A 22,118-nucleotide genomic window follows, 5' to 3' on the forward strand; every position below is an offset into this window, starting at 1 on the left:
CCCATTATCATTGTCTCTCTTACTCTTTCCTTAAGTTATAGTCGAGCAAAGGGCTTGAGTCCACACTCTAAAATATTCTTTCAGAGCAAAGATGCTGACCTGCTTAGGTATATGTGAAAGGAAGATTGTTAAGGTTAATGACATGGTACAAATATCATCACCAATTTTTTTTACTGCACGAGCATCTTTGATACCGAGGTTCACTGCAAGTCAAACTAGCCAGTGCTGCATTTACTTTTAGCAGGGGTTAACTAGATCCAGTTCTGTTGCTTGGCTGGCTCCATTAAAACTGTGGGTTACCAAAGTGCGTGAACTGAATTAATTAATTTCCTGCATACGATACATGAGAAACTTCCTGTCATGGGCGTCATCCCAAACCCCAAAGATTCTTAAACATTCTTTTCACCAGCCACAGGAAACCCTTCATTATATATAATTTGTGAGTGACCTCTTTGAATAGCCCTACATATATAGCAACTGTCCTCGGATTCCTTTGCTTTTAGCCACGATGATGTCAACAAGAAAAAATGGTTTTGCTGGACCACCTATTTCCATTCAATGTTATCAAAGCTTTTTCTGAACTTGCATGTATTTAGGACCTTAAACATAATAAAAACATCTCGAAGTACTTTGCAGGAATGTCATCAGACAAAAGAAAATAATTGTCACTGGTCAACCAGGATGTTAAGACAAAGGCTTGGTCAAAGCAGTAGATTTTAAGTAATGTCTTAAAGGAGAGGTAGAGAGGTTAAGGGAGTACCAGGGACCTAGGAAGCAGTAGATGTGGTTGCCAATGGTGGACCAATGAAAAGTGGAGATGCACAAGAGGAATTCTGAAGGTTGCAGAGCTGGAGGAGGCTACAGACTGGGAAGCATGGGGAGAGCGAGGCTATTGAAGAGATCAGTCTACGGGGATTAGAATTTCCCAGTTGGATCTGGCCTTCCACTATTTTGACCAGGTGGCCCATTTCCTTACATCGGTACAGAAAGTGAGTGTCAAGAGGAAGAAGCCTTATGGTCAAGGGCTGTCCTCAGCAAATGTCCACACACTCACACAGTCCTGTGAAGGATGGCTTCTTTTGACGAAAGGCATTTTCTTCCTTCATTCCTTTCCCAAGATCTTGATCACCCATCACCTATTCCAACAGTGAGGCTGATAACAATAAGTGGTTTACAATAAGTGCCACTGTGAAACTGAAAAGTATCCTGCAGTGAATGGGACTAGGAGTTATCCCTCCTCCTTAGAATCAAAAACTTTACCAACCTGTGTCTCACTGTGCTGTGCTACAGAAATGCCACTCAAATGGTAAATGCAGCACTTACATTCCCTTTAAATGCAAAATTTGTGATTCACAAATGATAACTTATCTAACACAAGCTGCTATTATTGCCAACTAACGTTCAGAGGTAACCATACTTTCCTTCAGAAGGTCCAGTGTTGAGGGAATGGGTTTTCACATGCGTTGATAGAAAAGGGTAACACTGGAGAGGAAAATTAAGGAAAAGCCTGATCAAATGCAGTTTCTCCACTGAGACACACACCATCCTGATGTGGAAGTACCCCATCATTCCTTCATTGTTGCTGGGTGCAAATTCTGGAACTCCATCCCCAACTAAAAAAAAAATCACTGGAGATGAGGTAAAACCAGTAAAATCACAAATGCCACCAATGAAACCTCACAGCACCTGTTCAATTCATCAAAAGCTGGATGTTGATTGCAGCATCTTGCAGATGACCACAGTGTTACCAATGTCTTACACCCTGCTTGAAGGCCAATTTCACCTCATCTGACATCGAGATACTTCCTGTCAAATCCCACCCCCCCCCCCCCCCCCAAGTCTTGATTTGCCAGTGAAGTTATATGACCACCTCTCCTCTCTCAGATCATCTATGGGTTGGACTCTTTCTGTGCATCATTAGGAAGAAGTGCATTGACGTGAGATTCTTTGTCCTATTGTTATTGGTGCATTTGCAGACTCTCAAGAATAAAATTTGTTCAGATATTCCCAGAATTCAACGAATTAGGGTTTTGCTAATCCCAGGCTCTGATATTCCAGTCACATGCAAGGAAGTTTCTGCTTTTCAGATTGTAAATCCAAGAATATTCTGAGAAGGCCTTAGTTCCTTCAATAACTACACTGCAAGGCAAACTTTACTTGTCTTTAAACCATGGAAGTATGTCAAACTGGCAGATTCACCATTAAGAGCATTAAGTTACGATTCCTCTAAACTAATCCCAGCTCCATCAATCTACCTTTTAAGTAGTTTGTCTGATTGTCTCTCTCCAGAATCACATCAAATTGTCCTTTGAGTACCATAAACCAATCACTATCCACGTTCTTATTGGAAAAAGATCTCAGGCTCATGATAAGTTGGATGGTGTGTAGTTGTACAATGTTCCTAGAGACACTTTCTGGGACACAGATAGAAATAACAATATATCAGGTGAGCAGTGATGATACCTGTAAAGTACTTCATACGCTGTAAAGCTCTTTTGGATATCCTGAAGCCATTAACGGTAGACTATAACTATAAGTCATTCCTTATTTCAAAATGCCATCAAGGTCTTATTAAAACATACAGTTCTTATAGGAGACACAAGAGACTGCAGATGCTGGAACCTGGAGTAACAGTCTGCTGGAGGCACTCAGCAAGTTGACAGTGTGAGACAGAGACAGACAGACACAGAGACAGAAGGAATTGTCACCTTTTTGTGTCAAAACCCTGCATCAGTTCTTACAGGACTTGTCAGGCTCAGATGGGTGGCGGGGTGGGGGGGGGGGGGGGGGGGGGGGGGGGGGGGGGGGGGGGGGGGGGGGGGGGGGGGGGGGGGGGGGGACTATGCTTCTCCTGGCTGAGGAGTCTAGATCCAGGGGTCACAGTCTCAGAAATAGGGATAGGCCATTTAGGATTAACATGAATAAAAGCTTCTTCACTCAGAGGGTGGTAAATCTTTGGAATTCTGTACACAGGAGGGCTTTCATTGAGTTAATTCAAAACTCAGATCAATAAATTTCTGGATACTAAATTAATCAAGGGATTTGGGGATAGTGCAGGAGCTGTGGCCAAGGTAGAACATCTGCCATGAGCTTGATAAATGGCAGAGCAAGCTCGAAGGACTGAATGACCTACTTTTATTTATGTTCATACAATATGTAAAAGTGCTAAATAACCATGTAAATCGGAAAGGATGAATTTCTTCACTAGGTAGGCAGTGATATGCCAGAATAAATTGCCTACCCTGTACAGAATGTCCCTGACTATCACTTCATTGAAATGAATGGAATGATAAACAGATAGACACAGAAAAGGAGAGGTGATCCAACCCAACATAGTCTATTTTTTAAAAATATATGTTCGTGCAAGGAAATATTTTTGGCTCAGCCATACCCATATCTTTGACATTCCAGAATGTTGGATATCCTGGAACTTACTTGTGGGATGCAAGGAATATATCATCTTAATTCTTCCACCACCCCACTCTATGAAGCAATTGGATAAAGTTGAGAGAGATTTCACATTAGGTTGTATTTGATTTGGAAATACAAGCTTGTGGGCGTGTGAGCAAATGGTTATGTGCATGCTTGGAAGGTCAGCAAGGGGTTTGGGAAGACCGACCTTGGGGTATCTGGGGAATTTGCAATCGAGTTTGTGACTGGCTGAGGAGCTAATATGCTGTCTTTTCAGATTCCCAACCACAGATCACTACTTCTTATTAGGAAAATGGAAGAAGTGCCCATTTTTATTTGCTGGATGTAAAAAAAACACAAGTCACAATACTGGTTCATTTCCAGAGAATGTAGTTTTGTGGTACAATTAGAAAAAGAATAAGCAATTATAGATCGCATGTAATAATGGCATGTTAACACCCAAACTGGTAATTAGCTAATTAAACAGTAGAAATTAAGCAATTTAACTGTGGATTGTGCAATTTTTGAAGAAAACATCTGTGTGGCTAATTTAAAAGAATAGATTTGCTCCCAAGAGCCAACTTTTAATTACTGGCAAATCAAGCTCAAGGGAAGAATGGAGAGGACTGTACCCCTTCCTTCCCACTCAACATCCTGCTAGGTGAAGTAATAAGCAAGGGAGATGTCACTTACAGAGCAAATGCGGTTGATTGAAAAGAAGTGATGTTATCGACTATATTGACTACAGAGTCCAAATACACACGAATAATCCAGATGAGACATTAAACCTACTTGTTCAGATGGATGGGAATGAACCCAAGGTATTATTTAAAGAACAGGGTAGCTCTAGATGAGATTTAGTGGGCAAGTCAATTGTTCTAAAAGAGATTAACTGGTCAGAAATTTCATTCATGGGAGCTTCCTTTGCCCAAATTGGCACCCTACCAACTACACGTCAATGGCAATTGATTGGCTGTGAGCCACATAGAGACATCCTGAGGATGTAAAACTCACTATAAAAATACAAGTCAGCCCCTCAATGCAGTAAGGAGTGGCACAGGACATAACTTGAATCACATAGAAAGCTGCGTGTGCGAAGGAGGAAATGCTGCCTCGATGATGATTCTCTCTCAGGAATGCGCTAGATATGAATGTGGTGGGATCGGGCAATTGCCAATACACATGGCGACAATGGGAGATATCATACTTCAAGGAATACTTTCCCACCGAAATTCACTTAGGCACAGCATTTGGTTCTTTTAATTCAGTTATGGGATGTGGGTATTGCTAGCAAGGATGACATTAATTGCCCACCTCTCCAATTGCCCTGGAGTGGATTGTTAGGGCAATTCAGATGTCAGTTAAGGGTCTACCACATTGTTGTGGGTCTGGAGTCATATATAAACCAGACTTCCCTTCCCTGAAGGACATGTGTGAGCCACAAGCATTTGAATCCATGTCACCAGATCAATAAAGGAAGGCTTACATTAATGTAGCACCTTTCACATCTATTTCTAGACATTTTACAAAATACATTACAGTCATTGAAGTATTCATGACATGTAGTCATTGTTTGACTGTAGGATCTGGAGCAGCCAATTTATACATAGCAAGATCTCATAAATGGCAATAGAACAGTGACCCCCTTTCAGAAACGTTGATTAAGGGATAAATATTGACCAGGACACACAGGAGAACATCACTTGCTCTTACCATTGGATCTCTCCTGTTCACCAAGTGAGCAGAGAGGGGGTTTCAGATTAACATTTCATCTGACAAACAATTATGACAGTGCAGCACTCCCTCAGCCGACCATTGGAGTGGACAACAGAACTTTGTGGTCTAGTCTCAGGAGTAGGACTTAAAACTTGTGACCCACAGACAAAAGGATGGCCGTCACTGAGCCACAGTCCAGGCTGCTGGGTTACTAATTGCATAACCACCATGAAGCTGCACCAATAAGTGGGTACTTGTCACTCTGAGCAGTTGCTCAGAAGTCCGATTGGGGCAGTGGGAAGCAATGGGCTGGGCATTACCATAATCACCAACAAAATACAACATCCTGCATTGGGAACCACAAATGCTCTGCCCAAGATGGCAAGAAATTGCGGAGAGATGTGAAAGCAGCTTAATCTATCACGAAAACCATTGACTCTGGCTACACTTCCCGCTGCCTCAGGAAAGCAGCCAACATAATCAAAGACTCCCACCCTTGTCATTCTCTCTTCTACCCCACCCCACCCCACCCTCCCATTGGGGGAGCAGCAGATACAAAAGCTTGAAAACATGTACTGCCAGGCTCAAGGACAGCATCCATTTAGCTGTTATAACACTCTTGAACGGATCTCTTATATGCTAAAGGTGAACTCTTGATCTCTCAATCTACCTTCTAGTGGACCTTGCACATTATTTGTCTACCTGCACTGCACTTTCACTGTATTGGTTTATTATTGTCATTTATACAGACGTACAGTGAAAAATTTGTCTTGCATACCATTCGTACAGATCAATTCATTGAGGTAGTACAGGGTAAAAACAATATATTCTGCATTCTGTTCTTTTTTCCTCCTTTTGTACTACCTCAATGTACTTATGCATGGAAGTAGTGTGTCTGGATAGATTTCAAACAAAAGCTTTTCATGTATCTCAGTATATGTGACAATAATAAACCAATTACCATGTATGGCCACTCTCAGCAGTATAATCCATCTCCACCAAACACCTCCCATTTGGCAGCAGATGCTTTCTCAGAAAACATCCAGAGGATATACAGGTGAATGTTTCTTAATACATAAAATCTCACAGACATTCCAAGGGTCAGAAGCCTGATTTGACAAAATAGGGTTCCGTGTGCTCATTCTAGATGGGTTGCGATGAATTGGTTTGGATGAGCACAGTCTGGGTTCAGTTAGAGATCAATTATTGAGAGGTATTTGTACAGTTCTACAGCTGGTTGTAAACCTACCCTGGGGAAGTCCAGGAGCTCAAGCCAGCTCTCCTTCTTCCCATATACCTGTCTCTTTGAAGCACAATATGCACACGCCCTCATCAGAAGCAATGTGTTTAACATGGAGAAAGGGTCCTTCAGAATCAATGCATCCTTTATTTACACTCACACAACAGAAATGGTCAGCTCCTGAAGCCGGAGGATGTATTCCCTTCGTCCCAGCAAATATAAAGGTAATATTAAAAGGATTAGAGTTAGAGAGTAATATAGCACAAAAACAGGCCCTTTGGTCCAACTCGTCTATGCTGACCAAGATGTCTATCTGAGCTAGTCCCATTTGCCTGCGTTTGGCCCATATCCCTTTATCCAGGTACCTGCCCAAATGGCTTTTAAACTTTGTAATTGTACCCGACTAAAGAGGAGATGAGGAAGAACATTTTCACCCAGAGGGTGCTGGGAGTCCAGAACTCACTGCTTCACAGGGCGGTCGAGGCAGAAACACTCATCACATTTAACCAGTACGAGTGTCTGAAGAGCTGTGACCAACAAGGCTAAGGATCCTGTGCTGGAAAGTGGCTTTCCCTCATTGACACAATGGGTCAATTGTCCTTCTGGGTCTTAAATTTCCTATGAATGCATCCAAATTCCCATCCCAGAGGAATTGGACCTGTTGGAAAAGATGGAAACAAAGCATCCTGCCTATAGCGGCCAAGCATATAGTTACAAAGTTTTGCTACTTTGTAACAATTTCTCTCTCAATTCTGCAACATTGTAAATGTAGCAAAACCCCAACCCTCCTCCCTTTTACACCCAGATCACAAACTCAAAACCAGCTTCACAAAAATTGGTTGTTACAAATCATTGACCAAGTTTACACCAACTGGCCGCAGCTAAGTGCGGCAACCTATTTTTGATGGCTTTCCATTTCACTAGTGTTAGTGGTATCTTGCGGTGTTCGAATATAAATTCCAGTTTACCCATAAAACCAGACTTGATCCTCTTTAAAGTACTGTATACCATTTTAGGGGAAGCGAGACATTTGTGAGAGTTGTTTTCAATTAGCCGTGCTCCTTTTTGTTAGTGTTAACGTGACAAGGATCTCTACCTTCACAGGAGATGGGTCATCAAATGAATTCTTGTTGGGTACATCTAAATAAATGGTGAAACACAAACTCTGTTGCAACAAGTAATCTGCTGGAGGAACTCAGTGGGTCAAGTAGCATCTGTGGGGGTTGGGGGGGGGGGGGAGGGGGAAGAATTGTCCACGTTTCAGGTCCAAACCCTGCATCAGAATTTGCTTGCACCTCTCTGTTTCCCTCTCCACGGATGCTGCCTGATGGGCTGTGTATTTTAAGAATTTTCCATTTCTGTTTCACATTTCCATCACCTGCAGTACTTTGCATTCAGATCTATGCAACGTTAGTACCAAGAAGGTGTGAAATCAGATTCAAAAGCTCAGTAATTTATAAGCTGTAAACAATCAACCGGGAAAGTCATCAGATTGTCATAAAGACCCAACAGGTCTGTTGATGTGCTTCAGGGAGTAAAATTGCCCACCCTTCCTTGTTCTGGCCTATGCAGAGTCCCAGGAACATACCATTGTAGTTGACTGTTAATGCCCTGAAGTACCAAATGGGCTTGGACAATAAACGTGGCTGTTCAAGCCTCACCCACATCCTGACAAGAAGAAACAAAGGAGGAATTTTGTGCACATTTTGATAGCGGAAGCCAGGAATTACTGACATCAGACAAAAGGGAGGAGAAGCTTTGAACATGGAAATACATTGTATTTCAGAAGAAATGGGATTTCATTAATCATAGTGAATGTCCATTTGGAATGAATATAAAAGGTTTTCAAAAGTCATACTTAGGGTAGTTTAAAATGGAATTTTAAATACATGTTAAATTTGGAATCCTTTTTGAATTATTGCCCAGATAAACCAAGAAAGGAAAGCGGTTTGTTTCCCTGCAAAGGAAATCTATTGTTTCCACTGGTTCCAGCCACCTCCCAACAGAAAAGTTAAAATATATAAATTCTGGAACATTCTATTGCATCTGCCCCTTAAATTAGTATGTTGTCGTCTTGTTTTGCAAGCTGACAGAGTCATGTTTACTTTTCAGTTCAAGAGCAAAATAATATTTACTGGAATTATTAAAGAAATAATTATTCCAACAACATTAGAACTTGGGAAATTTAACTGGATTCAAAGCGATCATTCAACAAGGACTGACAGCCCATGTTAATTGTTATCACTAATTTTAATTTGAAGTGCGAGGTGCCCCTCAGCTTTGGCTTATTTTTGGTACCAAGGTGATAGATGTTTCATACACGGAAATGCTGCAAACTTCACACCTCCTGCACCTGTATGTGTGATACTGAATCAAACTTGGACATGCTTAACTTGAGTTGTCAGCAGTCCTTATCTGCGACTTCCTTTAGTCCTCCAATCCAACTAATCTCCAAGACCTTCAACCTCAAAGAAAGCCATGATGAATCTTTATAAAGCATTGGTTCAGCCACAATCGGCGAAGATGCACAATTCTGGATGCCACAGTGACTACACTTTAAAATTACTTCATGGGCCATCATGCAAGGTGCTATACAAATGGAAGTTTTTTCCCCCCAATTACATGATCCAAGCCCAACTAAAGTCTATGGGTTCTTGGAAATCAGCCCACACAGATCCAAAAACACATGTTGGACTATAACCAACCCATTGTAACACAAAAGAAAAACATAAACTTAGCCTTGTCCAACCAGAAATACTAAAACTGACTGCAGAGAAATCTTGCTATGTTTTTTGACATTAATTGGATCCATTATATTCATGAATCTTTAAGATATAAAACTTGACATGAATTTATATTAATCAATAAGGGGAAAAGAAATGCTTACATAACTAGTTCTTTTCCTGCTTCAATCCATTCTCTCAACATCGTGGTTGATGTATTGACTCTGATTACGATTCCCTTTATTACTTTCTCATTACAGCTCCATCAATTATATTTCTGGAGATTTCATCACATGACACCCTATCTCTGAACCTCCTTGCCGTTGGACGTGTCCAATTTCCATTGCACTACTTCACCAAAGTGGAACAGAATCTTCATCACCTAATTGGAAAATTCCTGGCCATCTGTCTGTCCTCAACATCAGCAAAACAAAAGAGCTGGTACTTGACTTCAGGAAGTGGGGTGGAGTACACACCCCTGTCTATATTAATGGCACTGAGGTGGAGATGGTCAGGAGCTTCAAGTTCCTAGGTGTAAATATCACCGATAACTTATCCTGGTCCAACCACTCAGATTCTATGGCCAAGGAAGTACAACAGTGCCTCTACTTCCTCAGAAGGCTAAGGAAATTTGGCATGTCCCCGATGACCCTCACCAATTTTTAGAGATGCACCATAGAAAGCATCTGATCTGGATGCGTCACAGCTGGTATGGCAATTGCTCTGCCCGTGATCGTAAGAAGCTGCAGAGTTGTGAACACAGCCCAGAATATCACAAAAAAACAGCCTCACTTCCATTGACTCTGTCTACACTTCCTGCTGCCTCCGGAAAGAAGCCAACATAATCAAGGACCCCTCCTACGTGGTCATTCCCTCTTCTTCCCCCTTCCTTTGTGCAGAAGATAAAAAAGCTTGAAAACATGTACGACCAGCTTCAAGGTCAGCTTCTTTCCCACTGTTATGCAATTCTTGAACGGACCTCTCATATGATAAATATAAACGCTACATCTCTCAATCTACATCATGGCCTTTGCACCTTATTTGTCTACCTGCACTGCACTTTCTCCACAGCTGTAACATCCCATTCTGTTATTGCTTTTCCCTTGTACTACCTCAATGTACTGATGTTTGGAATGATCTGTATGGATGGCATGCAAAACAAAGTTTTGCCACTGTATCTTGGTACAAGTGACAATGATAAACAATGACCAACAGTTGATTTTTCTCCTTCAGTGATATTTTCCCCTGACTAATAAAAGCAGATGTGCAAAGAAGAGAAAAATAAATCAGTTTCAGTCCTCTGTTATTTTTAATCTCTGGAATTTCTTTCCAGTAGCAAGTCTGGAATACATGTTTATTTCCTGGAGTGTCCAGGACATTTATTCCATGTTTCCACAGGAATCAATACTTTCCGAGCAAAGGAGATAATCAGGGTCACTTTTGGCCACGCACGCAAACATTGCACATGCTTTAGTCACATAGCTGAATCTTTTGAACACGAGTCATTTAATGAAGTGTGCATGTGGATGTGGTCACTAAAATTATAAAATAACAAGAATTAAATATACCCAATCATCTTTAAAAAATATAACAAAGGGGGTGAAATACAGCCCACAGTTGTGATGGACGAGAACAAGACACATGTGATTAAAAGTCTAATTAAAGCAATAGTCCAAGAGTAAAGATGTAGCTTTAAACATTGTGTCTTGAGCACAGCTCAAAACACCACCTATAAATTTGCTGAGGACACCACTGTTGTTGGTAGAATCTCAGATGGCGATGAGGAGACGTACAGGAGTGAGATAGATTGGCTGCTTGAGTGGTGTCACAACAACAACCTCACACTCAATGTCAGCAAGAGCAAGAAACTGATCGTGGACTTCAGGAAGGGGAAGTCAGGAGAACACACACCAGTCCTCATTGAGGGGTCAGTGGTGAAAAGGGTGAGCAGCTTCAAGTTCCTGGGCATCAACATCTCAGAGGATCTATTCTGGGCCCTACACATTGATGCCAGCGGCTCTACTTCGTTAGGAGTTTGAGGAGATTTAGTACATCACCAAAGACTCTTATGGATTTCTATAGATGTATGGTGGAGAGCATTCTGACTGGTTGCATCACAACCTGGTATGGAGCCTCCAATGCACAGGATCGCAAGAGGCTGCAGAGGGTTATAGACTCAGCCAGCTCCATCACGGGCACAACCCTCCCCACCATCAAGGACATCTTCAAGAGGCAATGCCTCAAGAAGACAGCATCCATCACTAAGGACCCTCACCATCCTGGACATGCCCTCTTCTCATTACCACCATCAGGGAGGAGGTACAGGAGCCTGAAGATCCAAACTCAATGATTCAGGAACAGCTTCTTCCCATCCGCCATCAGATTTCTGAACTATCCATGAACACTACCTCATTATTCCTTTTTTTTTGCACTATTATTTTTGTAATTTAAAGATCTTTATGTCCTTGCAGTGTACTGCTGCCACAAAACAACAAATTTCATGACATATGTCAGTGATAATAAATCTGATTCTCTGAGGCATGGCCCTCTTTAGCCTTTCTCGATCCTTCCTGCACCCCATCTTGAGTATTTTGAGCTGTTCCAACTACTGTATATTTAATTTCAAAGGCCAACATGCAAGACATCACCAAGGTTGTACAGATGAAAAAGTGAAATTGAGATTAAAAATAAATCAACAGGGGACAAGTTGGGGTTTTGAAAGCATTTAAGATTAGTGAAACCAGTTTGTTAACCAATCATGATTAATAGAAGCAGCTGATTAAAATATTGAGATCTACAAAAAACTAACAATGGTCAGGTCAATGGGCTGCACGGTAGCATAGCGGTTAGCGTAACGCTATTACAGTGCCAGTGACCTGGGTTCAATTCCGGATGCTGTCTGTAAGGAGTTTGTACGTTCTCCCGTGTCTGTGTGGGTTTCCTCTGGATGCTCCGGTTTCCTCCCACATTCCAAAGACATACGGGTTAGGAAGTTGTGGGCATGGTATGTTGGCGCCGGAAGCGTGACGTCACTTGCAGGCTGCCCCCAGAACATTCTATGCAAAAAGACACATTTCACTGTGCATTTCGATCTACAACGTGACTAATAAAGAAACCTTATCAATGGTTCTGTCTCAGTTGTTGGTCTGCGATTTCCTTCACTGTAGTTGACCTCACTGTCACCTCTATAAACTACGCAAGCGACACTTAATTTAAAAACATGCGAGTGGAAAACTGATCCAACATTAATATTGACCAATGAGCAAATGCGAGTCAATTCTGTGGCAGCATACTTTCCTCAGAGGCAGAAGATTGTGGGTTCAAGTCTCTTTGGAGACTTGAGCACAAAACTCTGGGCTGACATCTCATTGCAAGCCTGAAGCAAGGAGTCTTTTGGATGCAACAATTAAACTCAGGTCCATCTGCTCTCTGAGCTGCACGTAGGAGATCCTGTGGTGCTATTTTGAAAGTGAAGAGGAAGGCGATCCCCTGTGTAGTGAGTCAACTACAGCATTCCTACAGAACCACTGAGAATTCAGCCTGGATAACATACTTAAGGCTTTGGACAAGGCTTGAATACACAAACTACTAATTCAGGGGCATCAGTGCTACCACCGAGCATTGGGTTAGGCCAAAACAGGAAAGTAATCAATGTAGTAATATCAAGCAGCACTGAAATGCTGTGATGTACATAACTACTTTACACAGAGCATAAGCACCACATTATACTTGTGACTTCAGGGACAGTTGTAATTTTAGTGCTACTGATTCACAGGCAACTGCAGTGTCACCAAGCACATGTTGAGGCCAAGAAAGGACAATAGTCAAGGTAATAACAATAATTTGTGGATTCGTACATGGACAAGCTCAAAAACAAAAAAATAAGTTGGACTATCAAGGAGCAAACTGAACCAGACAGCACCGTTGCTGTTGAAACAAACTGCATCAATGAACAATCAACAGCAATTGAGACCTTGCACATGGTCTGTGGGGATTAACCATTTGAAACTTGTATGTGGCTAAGCAGACTGTTGTGCTGGATCTGCTTGTGTTCAATGCACATCTTTGAGGTTGGGGTTGGGGGGGGTGGAAGAGATAGGGTGAGATATAAAAAAATACATTTTTCTACTTGCTATATGTAGAAAAAATAAAAACAGACCTTTACTGTTCTATCCACAAATACAGAAGAGAGGATATTGAAGATAAAAGCATTTCCTGCAGTACATCCTGTAATACGATGTGCACGAATACTAGATGTCCTGGATAAGATTTGTCAAACTGATGTCTGTCTTGGATGTGTTGAAATAATACTTTATGGGTTTGGAGGTGTTCAACCACTGAAATCCCTGGGATCAGATGCACCTGACTATAGGATGTCCCAGGATAGGGCATGTCTGCCTCCTGAATATTCTGGGGTAATATGTGGCTGCCCTCTAGATACTCCAGGATAGGATGAGCTCAAGAAATGATTCTCCAGGGACAGGACATGCCAGCTACTGGACATCCTGTGATAGGATGTCTTCAACCATTGGAATTCCAGGAAAAGGACAAGTCTTACCATTGGATATCCTGGGATAGGATATACCTGATGACCAGCTGTTGCAGAATAAGCTAAATCCAAATACTGGCAAGGAAGAACCAGGGGATGCAGTATATTTGAATCTGGAGTAGAGGAGTAAACTTGCAAGGAACATAAAATTAGACTGTAAAAGCATGCAAAAAAAAAGTAACGGCAAGTATACGTTTCTTACGATCAGAAAAGGGGAAATTAATAATGAACAAAGAAAGAGCAGAGCAATTAAATAAATACTTTGGTCCTGCCTTCAGGGAAGAGGACACAAATAACTTCTCAAATCTGCGAGGGAGCCAAGAATCCAATGAAAAGAAAGAATTAAAGGAAGCTGTTATAAACACAGTGCTGGAGAAAGTGATGGCACTTATAAATCCCCAGGGCCCAAAAATCTGCATCAAGTAAGAAGTATCATTGGAAATATTCAATGCATTGTTTGTTATCCTCCAAAATTCTATAGATTATGGATCAGTTCCTGCAGATTGGAAGGCGGTAAATGTAAGCCCAATATTTAAGAAAGGAGGGAGAAAGAACATGCATCTTATAAACCAGATGATTGGAAGGCAGCAAATGCGGTACCTTTAGTCAAGAAGGGCAGTAGGGATAAGCCAGGTGTTTACAAGTCCTCTCATCAGTGATTGGGAAAGTATTGGAAAAAAATTCTGAGGGACAGGATTAATCTACAGTTGGAAAGGCAGGAATTGGTCAAGAATAGTCAGGACAGATCTGCTGATGGGATATCCTGTCTGACTAATTGAGTTTTTTTTAAAAAAAACAAGTTTACTGTTATAATATATAAATTGTACATATTAATGAGGGCAGTGCTGTTAATGTGGTTTATATGGACTTCAGTAAGACCTATGACAAGGTCCCATGTGGAAGAATGGTCCAAAAGGATAGAGTCCATGGGATCCAAGGCAAGTTGGTTCCAACACTGGCTTGATGATAGGAGGCGGAAGGTGATGGTGGAGGGTTGCTTTTGTGGGAAGGCTGTGACCATCAGAGAACTACAGGGATCAGTGCTGTGATCCTTGCTGTTTGTTGTATACATCTTAGGTGTGAACGTAGAAGGTATGATTAGCTGGTTTGCAGAGTACATGAAAATTGGTAGTGTCATTGTTAATGAGGAAGGTGAAAAGGTTACAGAATGATCTCGATCATTTGACGACAATGGATGTTAAGCCTGATAATTGAGAAACAAAGGGACCTTGGTGTACAAGTCCAAGGATACCTGAAGGTGGCTGCACAGGTAGATAAGGTGGTAAAGGCAGCATACAGAATACATGCCTTCATTGGCCAAGGCATGCAGTACGAGAGCAGGCCATTGACGGGGTATTGTGTGCAGTTCTGGTCACCACAGAATAGGAAAAATGTGATTGCACTGGAGAGGGTGCAGAGAAAGTTCACCAGGATGTTGCCTGGGATGGAATGATTCAGTTATGAGGAAAGGGTGGATAGGCTGGGTCTGTTCTCCCTGGAGCGGAGGAGGCTGAGGGGAGACCTGATAGAGTTATGCGAAATCATGTGAAGCATATATAGGGTAGACAGTAAGAAACTTTTCCCCATGGCAGAGGTGGCTAAAAACCAAATGATATAGAGTTAAGGAGAGAAGCGAGAAGTGGAAGGGATTTGAAGAACAATTTTTTCATCCAGAAAGTGGTTACGTGCTGCTTAAGGTGAAGGAGACAGGTACTCTCGCAACATTTAAGCAGCATCTGGATATGCACTGGAATCAGCATAGTACAGTAAGCCATGGACCAGGGAGGGGGAAATGGGATTATCATAGCTAGGTTCACTGTACCTCGGTACGTGACAATAATAAACCAATACTGGATGATGGGTATGGCCGTGTTGGGCAGAAGGGCTTATTTCTGTGCTGCACAACTCTCTGCCAATTAGCCCAAGATCAGCAGTAGAGAAAATGCTGGAGTTTATTATAAAGGCTGAGATAACAGGGCATTTAGAAAGTATCAACAGGATTAGACCAAGCCAACATGGGTTTATGAAAGGGAAGTTGTGTTTAACAAACCTAGTGGAACCTTTTGAGGATGCAACTGTTGGAATAGATGAGGGAGAATCAGTGGGATGTGGATTTTCAGAAGTCCTTTGATAAAGTTCCATGTAAAAGGTTAATATGAAAACTTAAAAAGCACATGGGATTTGCAGTAATATGCTGACAGACAACAAAACAGAGCAGAATAACTGGGATTTTGAGGGTGCCAGGCAGTGACCAGTGGGGTACCAGAGGCACTAGTACTTGGGCTCCAGTTTTTCATTATACAATAAGGAAAACAAATGTAATATTTCTACATTTGCTGATGACATGGAACTGGGGGAAGGTGGGGGGGGGGGGGGGGCGCATCTGTGTAGGTCATAAGGAGGAGGGGATAGAGTCAACATCACCAGTAGCCTGTCTTGGTCCAATCACATAGACACCACGGCCAAGAAAGCTCACCAGCACCTCTTCTTCCTCAGGAGGCTAAAGAAATTTGGCATGCCCCCTTTGACACTCACCAACTTTTAGTGATGTAGCATCCAGAAAGCATCCTATCCAGATGCATCACAGCTTGGTATGGCAACTGCTCTGCCCGGGACCGCAAGAAACTGCAGAGAGTTGTGGACCCAGCTCAGCACATCATGAAAGCTAGCCTCCCCTCCAAGGACTCTGTCTACTCTTCTTGCTGCCTCGGTAAAGCAGCCAGCATAATCAAAGATCCCATCCACCCCAGACATTCTCTCTTCTCCCATCGGGCAGAAGGTACAGAAGCCTGAAAGCACATACCACCAGGCTCAAGAACAGCTTCTATCCCGCTGTTATAAGACTATTGAACAGTTCCCTAGTATGACAAGATGGACTTCTGACCACACAATTTACCTCATTATGACCTTGCACCTCCTTGCCTACCTGCACTGCTCTTTCTCTGTAGCTGTGACACTTTACTCTGCACTCTGTATCGTTTCACGTTGTAATACCTCAATGCACTGTGTAATGAATTGATCTGTACGAACGGTATGCAAGACAAGTTTTTCACTGTACCTTGGTACAAGTGACAATAATAAACCAATACCAAGAAACTTCAAGGCAAATTAGACAAGTTGAATGAGTGGGCAAATACATGGCAGATGCACTATAACAAGGATAAATGTGAAGTTATCCACATCAGTAAGAAAAACAGAATGGGAGGGCATTATTTAAATAAATGACAGATTGGGAAATGTTCACGTACAGAGGGATTTGGGTGTCCTTGTATACCAGTCAATTAAAACAAATATGCAGGTACAGCAAGCAATTGAAGTGGCAAATGGAATATTTACATTCATTGTAAGAGGTTTTGAGTTCAGGAACAAGGATGACTTGCTGGTCCTTGGTGAGACCATGTCTGGAGTATTGTTTGCAGTTTTGATTTCCTTACCCGAGAATGATTACATTTATCATAGAGGGAGTTCACCACACTGATTCCTGAGGTGGCAAGACTATTGGGTTGAGTAGATCCATAGTTCACTGGAGTTCAGAAGAATTAGAGGAGATGTCACCACAATATACAAAAGTCTGACAGGGTGAGACAGACAGGGTGTGGGTAGGATGCTTCCCCTGGAAGGGAGGTCCAAAATGAGAATGCACATTCTCAGGATATGGGTTAAAATATTTAGGTGATGAGACATTTCTTCCCTCAGAGGGTGGTGAAACAGTGGAATTCACGACCACATCATGCATTAGATTTCCATCTACAACAGATACCAAAGGGTTTGAAGAGAAAGCAGATAGAAAAGAGAGAGGATCAGCCATGATCATATTAAATGGTGGAGCAGGGTCAAAGGGCAGACAGCCTACACATGTCCTATTTTCTGTGTTTCTATGTCCTAGGACAAGACAAGGTCAACTACTGGTTGCTCCGGGATAAAACAAGACTTCTTATTGGTTGTCCCAGGACAAGATGAGCCTAATAACAGGTTCTCTTGGCAGAGGACAAGCCTAGCCATGTATCAACACAGTTATCACCTGTCAAACCTCAGCCACAAACTATGAACCTGACTGCTTGTGTTTCTTGCCATTTACATGGTCTCAGTTATTTTCATAACCTCTTGTTACATGCAAGGCTTTTTTTCCTTATGCTTACTTCCACTGATCCTTTAACTAATTCCCTTCTGTATTCTAATTTGCAGCCTGAGGAATTAAGTAAATGGACTCACAAGAGATTTTGCAGATGCTGGAATCTGGAGCAACACACACACAAAAAGTGCTGGAGGTCAGGCAGCATCTACGGAGAGAAATAAACAGTCGACATTTCAGGTCGAGACCCTTCATCAGTCCATGAATGCTGCCTGACCTGCTGAGTTCCTCCAGCACTCTTTGTGTGTGTTGCTCTAGGTAAATGGACTGTTGCCAATCCTAGAGCACTTCTATGTTCCACATCAGGCAACCAAACACTTTGCCCTCGTACAACAATACTGCATTGAGGGACTGCTACATTGCCAGAGGCGCTGTCCTCCAGTTATATATTAAACCCAATCCCCAACTGCCTTCTCTGGTGCGTGTGATGGACACTAGTCAAAGAACACCGAGGGTGTACCAGGAGTCTTGACCAGCATTTATCCCTCAAACTAACCCTAGCTGATCTGGAAATTTATCTCACAGCTGTTTGTGGGATCACATTAAACTTAAATTGACTGCTTTATTACAATGGTGCTCATTTTATGTTAAGAACGAATTGACTCTAATATACTTTTTGCAAAGATAAACAAAGGACTGCAGATGCTGGAATCTAGATGAAAAACACGATGATGCTGGAGGAACTCAGCAGGCCAGGCAGCATCCATGGAGAAAAGCAGGCAGTCAACGTTTCAGGTCAGGACCCTTCTTCAGGACTGAAGGTAGGAAAAGGGGAAGCCCAATATGGGAGGGAAAAGCAGAGCAGTGATAGGTGGACAAAAGAGAGGAGGCAGGGTGGGCACAAGGTGGTGATAGGTGGATGCAGGTTAGAGATAGTGATTCTCAGTAGATGTGGCTACCTGACCTGGTAGCACCCGAAGTGTCTGGTCAGACACACGTTCTGCTGAAGTATTCTGGGGCTCATGTTGGTTCAGGGCGTGGGCCTGACTCAAAGTTCTACCCGGTCCAGTTTGGCTTGGTACCAGTTATGGTGGATACTTGTCGAGAGGGTAGATTTCAAATTAGTGTCAGATGTGATACCAGCACGGGAGAGAACAGGGAACATTGCCCAGGCTTGTGGCATGTTCTTGGGATTTGGTTTCAGCTGTGCCATGGTCACTTGGTGATGCAGACCCATGGGAAGTGTACGAGTTCCTTCACCTGGGCTTTTCCAGACACTGAAGTCAAGACTGGCCTGGTGCTGGTGACATGGTGCAAAACTCAGCAACTGAATGCAGGTTGGACCTTGTATGGGCTTGGGGTATGTTTCCCAGTGGTCTGTTTCAAGTTGGCCTTGAAGCCTCGATCAAGTGCTAGCATCTGGCCAGGTGGGAACATTGTCTGGGAACAGGGAGTGTTTCCTTGGACTTCTTGGTCAGGAGATGAATGAAGGATTTAGCCCAAGTTTGGAGTGATCTTCCTCAGTTGTGGATGTCAGTTTGACTCAGTCTTGGGGATGGGTCCGGTATGGAAAGGAGTTCTAACTACTTGACATGGTTCAGATTGGCTGTAACTGGAATGGATTTTAATTCTACATCAAAGCAGATCTTTCCACCACAGTGGTTCGTCGCACAGATTCTGAAGCATGGGGTGTTTTTTGGAGTGTAGTGTGCTAAAAGGTCTGTCCCTTGGCATGGTGTGACCCACTCACAGGCTCACATTATGGGAGAACTCCAAGGGGTTTGCCATTCAGAAGAAATTTCTTTAGCCAGAGGGTTGTGGATTTATGAAATTTGTTGCCACATACGGTTGTGGAGGCCCGATCATTGGGGATGTTTAAGGAGGAGATTGATAGGTATCAAGGGATATGGGGAAGAGGCCGGAAATTGGGGCTAGATGGGAATAGCTTAGCTCATGGTGAAGTGGCGGAGCAGACTCAATGGGCCAAATGGCCTACTTCTGCTCCTTTGTCTTGTGATCTTGCTCTTCCACTTGACAGAAAATCAATGAAGATTTGTTGCAATTAAGATTCTTAATCTGCAGCAATTGAAAAGTCAAACTTCTGTGGGCTACTTCAGATCTGCAGGCAATGAGTGGGCCCTTCTGATCGGTCAGAATCATATAGCACAGAATCGTATACCACTGACCATCAAGCACCCAGTTACACTCATCCCATTTCAATCTCCAACAACTTTCACTTTCCCGACAACTGCCTCTCCCAGATTCTACCAACCACCTACATATCAGTGGCAATTTTTAGTGGCCAATTAACCCGCACATCTTTGGGGTGTGGGAGAAAATGGAGAATCTGGGGGAGGAGAGTCACAGGGAGGTCGTACAAACTCCACACAGGCAGCACCGAAGGTCAGGGTCGAACACAGCTCGCTGGCAGCACCTTTATGAGCTGCACCACTATGCCACCCCAAGATTATTGTTTAAAGCAGAATTTTGACAATGCATTTGTTTCATAAAATGTAAAATTGTCAAACTGGAGAATTAAAACCCCAAAAGTGTTTTCCTCAAGCCTCTGAGACAAACTGGGGCTGCTCACTCGTACAATATCATTCACCAGACTGGCATGACTTAGGTTTTGTTCAAAGGACGGGGTTGAGCTGATCAGGAAGACTGGAGTGCGGTAATCTTCTTGACGTATTCCAGATGTAGATCACAGAAGACCCTCCCAACCAGAGACAGTAAATTCTCTCAGGAATTATTTACTACCATTTAAAATCCAAGATGCCAGGGCTGCCTACCCTCTCTTGATCCTGGGCTGCAGACATTAAGTGAAAAGTAACCTCAGAGGTAAAGGCTAATTTGAAATGTGGAAAAACTGTTTCTGTTTTCCATTGAAAGGAATCACTTGGAGTGCAAAAATCCTTTTGCGATATTAGTAACACAGGTGCATAATGATTACTCTGCTGGTGTAGTAAGCAGAGATTTGAACCACTGGTCTGACAAAAAAAGCATTAAACAATTCAAAGTAAAACACCACCTTCAATACTTGAACATCACCAACAAGGCAGGCATTCAATAGCCAGTCCTTACTGCCTCCTGATTAAGGATGTAGGTAGGAGTCAACTACATTGCTTAGTTCAAATCCCAAAATGACAGCTAGGGAATTTAAATTCAAGTAATTAAATGAATTTGAAATGAAAAGCATCAGTAATGGAGACCTTGAAACTCACCTAGTTATCATAAACAACCTATCTGGTTGACTAAATACCTTCAAAGACAGAAATCCACCATTTTTACTGGGTCTGGTCTATACGTGAATGCAGATCATTAGCAACGTGGTTGAAACCTACCCACATCTTTAATCAGGGGACAAAATGTAGGGCTGGTTAATGAATGCTTGCATTGTCAGTCATGCCATTAATAAATGTTGAAGATGCCATTTTACTTTCAATAGCTTCCTGCCATTTTCTGGAATATTGAAGTTGTTTGACTGGGTGGGAGATCATAGAATGAAACTTAGAGGAAATCACTCAACTAGACCTATCAACTCTTAAGGAGGGAGGGGCAGTCTGAATTTTCCCAACGTTTAACAGAGATAACAGAGTTTAACAAAGTGCGTGGAGTGGGCTGCCGGAAACGGTGGTGGAGGCAGATACGGTAGGGTCTTTCAAGAGACTGTTAGATCAGTACATGGAGCTGAGTAAAATAGAGGGCTATGAGTAAGCCTAGTAATTTCTAGGGTAGGGACATGTTCGGCACAGCTTTGTGGGCCGAAGGGCCTGAATTGTGCTGTAATTGTTCTATACCAACTGATATCACAGAGAGGTGCCAGGTGTAAGTAGCACTGTGCCGGGGGAGGGACTGCTACGTGCAGGTAGCATGGACTGCCTGGGTACAGCTCCTGACAGATAGCATTCCCTCTCAGGGAGACCAGACCCACGAATAAAGGATTGGCAGGGGAGTCCAGTGAAGTGGGAACTCATAAGGTCAATTACTTTTAAAGACAGAAATTCACGTGGTGATATTCACAGTCACACTCTGGAAAAACTCCAGCCTTACAGTCAGAAGAAACAAGTCACTGTGTAATACACACTTGTGCTATCGGTGTCTAACTGTGGAGCAATACATTAAAACTTAAATACAGTACGATTTAAACGCACGAGTTTTTTTTTAAAACCCCTCGTTGTTTTGCATTCAGCTCTCTGTTTTAGGGATTGTTCTACCAGCTTTGGCTAGCAACGCCTGGCCGGGGAGAGAAAGGAACTCCCACAGTTTGCACCGACTTCCCCAACTCTTCCAAAGTGGATTGTAACAACTTGTTTGCCAGTGGTGCGAGTTAACACCGTTATATTCTGCTCAAAGATAAAACATTCACATCTACTCCCTCTTGGTCCCAGTAAATATTAAAGAAAA

General features: G+C 42.6%; 1 protein-coding gene across 5 annotated transcripts in view; it reads right to left on the bottom strand.

The window, feature by feature from the left end:
* The window catches only part of podxl (podocalyxin-like), a 110,026-nt gene that overhangs the window by 87,607 nt on the left and 301 nt on the right, over positions 1 to 22,118 (bottom strand). Inside the window, exon 2 of one of the 5 annotated variants that reach the window (XM_052034097.1) lies at positions 17,852 to 17,919. The exons of the other annotated variants lie outside the window; for them this stretch is intronic. The gene's annotated coding sequence lies outside the window, so the exon portion shown is untranslated. The remainder of the gene's footprint in view (positions 1 to 17,851; positions 17,920 to 22,118) is intronic. 5 annotated transcript variants of the gene reach the window in all.

The sequence above is a fragment of the Pristis pectinata genome, chromosome 19 (assembly GCF_009764475.1).
Source record: "Pristis pectinata isolate sPriPec2 chromosome 19, sPriPec2.1.pri, whole genome shotgun sequence".
Lineage (NCBI taxonomy): Eukaryota > Metazoa > Chordata > Chondrichthyes > Rhinopristiformes > Pristidae > Pristis > Pristis pectinata.